The sequence below is a fragment of the Pundamilia nyererei genome, unplaced genomic scaffold (genome assembly GCF_000239375.1).
Source record: "Pundamilia nyererei isolate P.nyererei 1_Seehausen unplaced genomic scaffold, PunNye1.0 scaffold00344, whole genome shotgun sequence".
Lineage (NCBI taxonomy): Eukaryota > Metazoa > Chordata > Actinopteri > Cichliformes > Cichlidae > Pundamilia > Pundamilia nyererei.
In genome coordinates, this window is record NW_005187745.1 from 1,777 (window position 1) to 10,601 (window position 8,825).

Genomic DNA, 8,825 nt, shown 5'->3' on the forward strand with positions numbered 1-8,825 from the left:
TGCTGCAGTGGAAACTTCAGCATTTGGGTCTTCTTGCTTTTGTGTCTTTTCCTTCTTCTTCTTTTTCCTTTTCTTTTTCTTCTTGGCCACAGACGATGCTGCATTTCCCTCACATTCTGAGTTTGGTTTGCTCAGATATTCTTTCAGACTTCTCAGCACCTCTTTCAGCTTTTCATTCATTTTCATATCAGCTGATGTCAGTATGTCCTCGGGCACTGAAGTTACACCCACTGATGTAAAAATGTTAGCTGCCTGTTCGATTAACCGCAGGTTTGCCAATATACCGTATGTATAGACCCTGATGTTAGTCGGGCGCTTCTCATTTACAAAAGGGGCGACTGTTCTGCATAACTTCTTGAAGAAGTCTAAGTCCCAGTCCTGTGTGCCTTTTGTTTTCTGTGTTATCACATACAGTGTTTGTAGCACAGATTCACAAACACCACTGTCCTGTGAGTCAAGCTGTTTCAGTAGTTGTTGAACTATTGCTACCGCATGCTCATTTGTTATGTCATCCATTGTGCAGAAAACTGCATTTAAACTTTGAACTGCCCTCTTTACATGTATCTTAGGGATGTTTGGAAAGCGACTGGCTGCACCTGCAATATAAGTATTCACATTTTCAGTTTCCTTTAGCCATTTAATACACGCCTGGCAGTATTTATCTGCACCTGGCCCTGTAACAGTAAAGAGAAGTTCAATCATGGTTAGATGGCTCTGAGGATCTTCCAACAGCATCTGACTGTTAACATTTCTGAACACTTCTTCAGGTGTTTTTTCAGGAATAGCTATTTCCGTATCCAAAAAATATCTGAGTTTGGAACACAATTCATTTCCTTTGGATGCAATTTTATGAATCATCTCAGATATTCTTCTGTTGTGAACTGAATGCTCAGGATGAGTCATAGGTAAGAGTGTTACCGGTGCACCAGCAGAGAGGAGCATGTTTACGACATCTTCTCTGTCATTGGTGGCAGCAGTAAGTAGTGGTGTGAAAGCATGGCATCTTTTTAAATCAGCTTTTGCTTCTAGAAGTTTCTCCACAAAAAAAAGTGGAGCTTTGGAGAGTGAGACATAATGCAAAGGTGACCAGCCACACTGAGAAGGTATATTTGGATCTGCACCCTGTTTTAAAAGATAAGAACATATATCTGTGTTGTGTTTTACAACAGCAGCAATCAACGGAGTTATGCATTCCTTCCACTCTCTAGAAGGGTAAAGTCCATTAATGTCATTGTGCCTCAGTAACTTCTTGAGTTTTTTGCTGTTATTGTTAAATATACACTGTACTACAGGGTGTGTGTCTGCTGTTTGGGGGAGTGTCAGTTGAAACTGAAAATTCATTTCTTTGATTGCCTGTGGAAGAGAGAAAGTTTAATATTAGCAAAGCGATACTGAATTTGGTCTTTCTTTAAACTTAAGAAAAGCATCTCGGTTTGTTTTATTTTAACAGCAGTTTGTGAAATGGTTTCAAAAACCTAAACAAAAGTCTGTGAAAACATATCAACTTGGAATAGACAGCAACAGATTTGGACACAAATAATGAACGTAATATTATCCATCCATCTTCTTCTGCTTATACGGGCTGGATCGTGAGGGCAGAAGATACAAAAGCATATTCTTAATAAAGATATCTTAGACAAAGGTTGCCATGCCACTTCCTTGTTGAACAAGGCAAACAAACATAACCCAACCCAAGGATTTTAAAAGGGATCAAATTACAACCCAACACTCACTGTGGGATCAGTGCTTTCGTTAAGCAAGCAGAGATTATTTTACAATACTGTTATATATATATAAGAAACTCTTGTTATGGGCACCGGTACAGCCGACCTGACTGAGCATGTGACCCACATGCTATTGCCCGGAAACAAATCCTCCCCTAGGCCTTTTACTGCGTGTCTGCCCCCTGCTTTCTCTCTCCCAGTTTTTTGTCTTTTCTCAATAAAGGCTAAAAAAATACCTTCCCCTAAAAAACAACTATCAGAGGATTGTAAGGAAATTAACTTACAGTGTCGACGTAAAGTAGGGCTGTTACATTTAGGTCAAGATCTCAGGTATCTTCTGGCTCCTCCCATTTGTACAACACATACAGCAAACCTGTTAGACTGGGAGTGGGAGGGGTTGAGTGCATGTCAGGATTTGTAGGCTAATTATCATAGGTTTGTTAAGGTGTTTCCATAAGAACAGATATTTCTCAGTAAGTATGTGACACACTTAGCATAAGGAAAATAGAATAATTTTAAGTTATTTTAGTAATTATAGTTACTTTTGCTGAGACACCAGGAGATGCCGGACTAGAGCAGCGCAGATACTGAAGGACCCGTCCCATCCTGGCAACAAACTGTTCCAACTTCTGCAATCTGGTAGAAGGTTCCGCATCATCCAGGCAAGGACAGAGAGACTCAAGAGGAGCTTCTATCCCCAAGCCATCCGGGCCCTAAACACCCAATTCCTTTAATTTTAAATATGTTTATATTGTCTATTCTGTAACATAGTCAGATTGTCTATTCTTATTTAATTCACTTAATGTACAGAATTCACTTGCTTGCTGCATACATTTGAAAAATGCAAGCCGTACATATAATATTATTGTAGGTTAATATCATGATAAGTAATGGTTAAAAAGGAGGGTCTCAGCAATGCTTACAAAATACTGAACTGTTTTGAGGCAACCAACCAACACACAACTAGTAATGTACAGTTGGTACAAAGAGTACACCTGCAGTGTTCTCTCATGGTCCCTTGGCCTTGGACCCAGGGTTTTGAGATTTGGGGATGATGAGGGGTTTTCTAGTTTGTGTTTTTTATAACCTTGTATCTTGGTCCTTTATTCTTTTTTGTTATTTAGCCTGTTGGTTACAGTGTTACGTTTACTTTCTTGGTGCTTATTATGATCCTGTATTCTGTGCCTTTTGTTCCGCTTATACAAATTCTATTTAACGCAAGTGATTCATGTTTTTTTCTCAGTTTTAATCTATACTGTATCATCAACCCATTTACAACTTCACTGATTAACAAATAATAAAACCCAATGGTCATATTTTCATACATTTATTGATAGTTAACTGATTAATGTGTGTGAACCATAATCATATAAAAGAATGGTAAAGCTTGATATCATTCACATTGAAGTATTTTTCTACAGTCATTTGTTAGGATCTACTGCGCATAGTGACATCGAGGTGACAAATATAAATAAAAATATTTCATTTTTGGATGTACAATTTTGATTCACTGAAACGCCAAACGGTTTATCTATGGAACGTCTAATGCTGACATCCATAGGACCTCCGTGCACAGGCTATTTATAGTCCAAATGTGGTCCTCGTGGATGTCTTTTCAATGTCAAATGTTTTTATACTGCTTTTATCGGCTCTGTAGTCACATGCTTCCAAAGGGTGGAGGGCATGTTTTCTGTACATAAACATCCATCCCATCCATTCACGTCCGCTTATCCTTTTCAGGGTCGCGGGGGGCGCTGGAGCCTATTCCAGCTGTCATAGGGCGAGAGGTGGATGCACCCTGGACAGGTCGCCAGTCTGTCGCAGGGCCAACACACAGGGACAGACAACCATTCGCGCTCACATTCACTCGCACATTCACATCTATGGACAATTTGGATTATCCAATTAACCTATCCCCACAAACTGCATGTCTTTGGATGGTGGGAGGAAGCCGGAGTACCCGGAGAGAACCCACGCAAACACGGGGAGAACATGCAAACTCCACACAGAAAGACCCTGGCCTGATGGTGGAATTGAACTCAGGACGTTCTTGCTGTGCAGCAAAGTGCTAACCACTGTGCCACCGTGCTGCCCCGTGTACATAAACAGTTATGTGTGAAGGAATGCAGAGTGTTCAGCGGAGATATCAGAGATAGCGCGGGCTCTTGAACTAAAACAAAAGTGAGCAGCTGAACGGTGGTTTGGAGCAGAAATGTCCCCAGCTTCTCACAGGCAGTGTGCTAAATATGCACATCAACAAAGATTGTCAAACAGATGGTTCAGTTCATACATACACACACATATGCATAAACTTATTGTACTTTCCATCACAACTTCTCTCAATCCAGCTACTGATCAGAAACACATTCACTTCCCTCTTCACAGTAAAACAGCATACTTGTAAAAATGAACCATATATAATTCAAATGCTCTTTTAAACCTGTTAAACCTGGTATTACTTTTAAAAGGAATTCTAAAAAAAAATTTAAGTACTAAAAACATTATTATTTTATATTTTAACATGGAATTCAATGTTTTTAATTTCTTGTAATTATAACAGCATTCATAGATGGTCTTACCCAAAACTCTCTAGAATGTGTGTACATAGTTTAATTTAATAGTTTAAACACTGTTTTTAGTACAATAAGTGAAACACCAAATAAGCCGGAACTAGCTATAGTTCTCCACCCCTGTCATCTGGGAAAGAGTTGCTAACAAGTGTGAACACAGGGATCCATTTAGACATGAATACTTTAAAACACAGTTAAGGCTGTCAGTGTTTCAAAGTTGTTAGTTTTACTTGCATGAATCTTTCAGTGTGGCAGCCTGAGCAGAATTGTATTTTCTGAAAACATTAACAAACTCAGTTTGAAAATAAAATGAACTTCTTCTTCTCCTTGAAATGATTAGTGAATTGAAGTACTATATGAAATGCTGACATGTCTTGGAGATTTACACTGACAGCAGGTCTGCATTACATCATTATGTTAAAGAGGCTGATGGAGGTTTAAACTTCCTCCACTACTCTGTTTATTGGACATTAGCTACATTTAAGCACAGTTTTCTCATTTGTCTGAATATTTGAGCTGAATCAGGTTTTACTGTGTAAGTTGTAGATTTGTTCCCTCTGTGGAGTCCACAGCTCCATGCAGTCGGTTTAGCTGACTTTCTTGAGGCTCTGAGAGCAGTTTGAGTGCATTGCAGCAGATTGATCCTCTTTGTTATTGTTGTGTTTCCAGTGTGAGTGCACAGAAGGATCTCACACATCAACATGTGGTCCCTGACATTCCAGCCACCTCTGCTGCACCAGCCTCACCGCCAGCTAAGACTCAGAAGAACAAAACAAAGAAGGCTTCATGGTGGCGCATGAAGTCTGAGGATGGTCTGGAGGAGGACTCAGCAGGTCCGAAGCCTCCAGTCTCAGCTGTACCTGACAAAGAAGCCGTGACACGTGAAACATTCCTGCCACCTTCTGCTACAGATCTGAGGTATGAGGTCCTTTTACTGTGTTCCTGTTTAAAGCTGATTTATTGCTTTGTGTTTCTTCTCCAGTAAATTCATCACTGTGACTGCACTGTTTGTGTCTTCCTATCACGGTAACATCAGCACTGACAAATGTGAAGTCAAGGACGTTCGTGTCCAGACGGAGGTTTCGTGTTCTCCCAACTCGCTGCTGTTTTTCTAGACGGTACGTTCTACAGAGCCGAGTGTGACACGTGAACAGCTGTTATAGCAACACGTGGAGTCTGAATGTTAGGATTGACACTCGAATTCTCATTATTGGTTGAACTAACTGGTGATGTTTTCCTCAAAGAAAAAGGTCCAATGATGAGCCGCTCTGTCCTGAAGTCCCTGAGAGAAATGAGCCAGTTTCCAGGCTGTCTACCCCAGCAGGGCACAGTGGGAGCCAGGGGGCTACGTTGGACACAGAGTATGGCGCTCAACGTCTCTGCCCTCCTGCACAAACATTATCTCCCAATGAGAGCTGGACTGCCTCGGTTAAGAGTCATGCACGCACACTCAATATGGAGCCAGTGTTCAGACGAATATTAGTTTAAAGTCAGTGATTTGAAGAACAGCAGAGGAAAATCCTCTGACTTGCATCGTCTTTGTGCTCGTGTTTAAGTCTGTGAAGGTTCTCAGTCATCCAGGTCATCGTAGTCAAAGGAGCTTGGAAAGAAAAGCGTCTGGACTTCTTTAAGTTGCTTGAAGACATTTCACCTCTCATTCGAGAAGCTTCTTCAGTTCTAAGGTCAAATGGTGGAGAGTCCCAGATATAAACCTAGTGGGTCACTCCCCCCAGATATAAACCTAGTGGGTCACTCCCACTAGGTTTATATCCGGGACTCTCCACCATTTGACCTTAGAACTGAAGAAGCTTCTCGGATGAGAGGTGAAACGTCTTCAAGCAACTTAAAGAAGTCCAGACGCTTTTCTTTGCAAGCTCCTTTGACTGCTCGTGTTTAAGATTACCTAACCTGAAGCATACATGCTACGTGGGCCCCACTCTGCAAACTCTCTGTGGTAGGACTTCAGTATCTGATTCAATGGTTTATAAGGAAGCGAATCATTTGCGGGATTTGTGGAGTGTTTTGATGGTGACAGATAGCAAACCACTGATATTTCTACTGACAGATATGGAGCCAGCGAGGAATAGAGGAGTTTCTGTTGTGTGGGAGTATTTTGAGTTGATTTTGGTCAATCGGGTGGGTTTTCCAGATTTGTGTTCTTGTTGTTTGGTTTTGTTTTGTGCGTGTTTATTTTATCTGAATACGGGAAAAACTTAAAATGTCACAAATCTGCTTTTCATAATATAAATATCATTAAATAACTTTAGAAAGACTTCTATTTGACTCTTTACATTTAATGTTATAAAAATATATATCTTATGTTTTAAATAATCTTAAACTGTTAGTCTGCAAAATGTGCAGCAATTTAATTTATTTATTCTCTTTAGCTGATAGTTTGTGGGGCCCAGGTAGACTGTATAACTGCATCTCTACCAGTTTCTGTGCACTCCAGCCTCTTCTGTTCCATGTGAAGGGATTTTCCTTAAGGCAGGAGAAATTATCTAAATATAAAAGGAACAGGTTCGGCCATCGCACAGTGGAACTAATTTTATTCTTAAATACAAATGGAAAAGGGTTACCTTAAATGCATCATGTTTTTAATTTGCAAGTTCATAAGCATTTTCCCTTTCCAGTTCACAATCAATTCTACCCCCAAGTCAAAAATATGTATAGGAAAATTTCCCTAATGTAATATTATTTATAAAAAATACCCGTCTAGCAGTTAATTGCATAAGTACATGGAGGCAGGACCTCACAGCAGAAGCATACTCCATAATGTGTTGTACATTATTATATGTATATTATATGTAACATAGTATTTTTCAATTATTGTATTTAACAACATCAAGAAGTCACAAGCAAAGAAAGACCACACAATGGTGCATGTTTAAACAAGGAAAGTTTACTGGTCAAAATTATTTATCAAAGAAATAAACAACATTTTTGTCATCCCAAAAAATACACGTTTAAAGCAACACAACGGTGGCCCAATATCAATCAGAATTATGAAGCAGTTGGTTTTATTTTGTGGATTCAAGCTGCTCTTCATATTTTTGGCCACCAGATGTCACCAGAGAGGACTGTGTTGAAAAGCTTCGAGTAACGAACCGTTTTTCAATACAAGCTTCAATGCTTCAGAAAGCTTCATTTGGCCATCACTACCCGCGTTCATCTGCTTAAATAGTCAGTTCACCCCTGGACTATTCCATTCGGTAGGTAAGGCAAACATTTCAATATTCAAATGTATACTGCTATCTTTCCTAGCAATAAAACTCTGCGGTGTATAGTCGATACATATTACAACAAATCCTTTTCTCTATAAACACACTCTAAATTAAAGTTATTAAATTACAAAGATTCTCCCCTTTCTTCCCCTGGCCTCTTCCTGTGACCTCAGATTAACCAGGAAGTTATAAATACAGGACGTAAAACTACATTTCTTCTCTTTGTTCCTAGAACACAGGTAAGTAAGGTGAGTTCAAACTAAACCAATTAACAGTTGAAATAAATAACATGTTAACTTAACAAACTTGCCAGAATTGATTTAAACCAAGATGTTATGTTGCATAATCTGTAAAAGTGCAAAATATAAGCAAACCCAGGATAGTAGATGTTTGCCTGGTGCAGACTACATATGAGATGTGGCTAAATCAAAACAAGAATGTTAACTAAGGATATAGACAATTGGTATTCTCACCCACTTTGTCACACTCTCCTCACACTGAAAGTCATTGCTGAGGAACTCTGCAGCCAGCTGCAGCTGTGGAGGTTTCACCCAGAGTGCCAGCTCATCAGGTACAGCGAAGACACCGTCGCTCTTTGGTTTCTCCACCAAATTTGCTGATCAATGTGAAACACAAACTAACTTTGTGTCTGCTTCACTTCTGCTATTTGCAGGCTGTTTGTGGACATCAAAGTGAGCCGCTTCAACAATGACAGCTGGCACAAAAGCTCTGTCCTGACTATCTACCTATTCGGAACCATGATAACAGGGTTCTTGCTGATCAGAGCTGGCTTGGCCCTGGCTTATCGGAGAATTAAGACAGTGGAACCAGCTGTTCAAACCACACCCCAAGGCTGCCCGCTGGGATTGAAACGATGGGAAGAGGCGCGACTTCTCAGAACGGGCTCGAAAGCAGAATGGTTAAGACCTTGGAGACGCTTACAGCTGACGTAAATACTCAGAATAACACCTCTGAACGTATATTGGGATACATCAAGGAGAGGCCTGCTCAAAATAACACCCTTGAGCGAAAGTTGGATTGCATCGCAGAACAGCTCACTGCAGTTGTGAGTTCTCAAAATCGGCTGTTTGGGCAAAAGAATAAAAACACCAGCAAGTTTGATACCATCATCGGGAAGCTCACGGTTCTCCAACGGGAGATTGAGAAACCAGTGTCGGAGTGTTAAAAAACAGCTTGAAATTCTCATGAGCTGTTGCAAAAGAAAAATCACCAACATAATACGGCTACCCCTTCGGCGCCAGCTGTGGGCTCAAGGCTGGAGCCGAACAAAAACTCCCTGATAACGA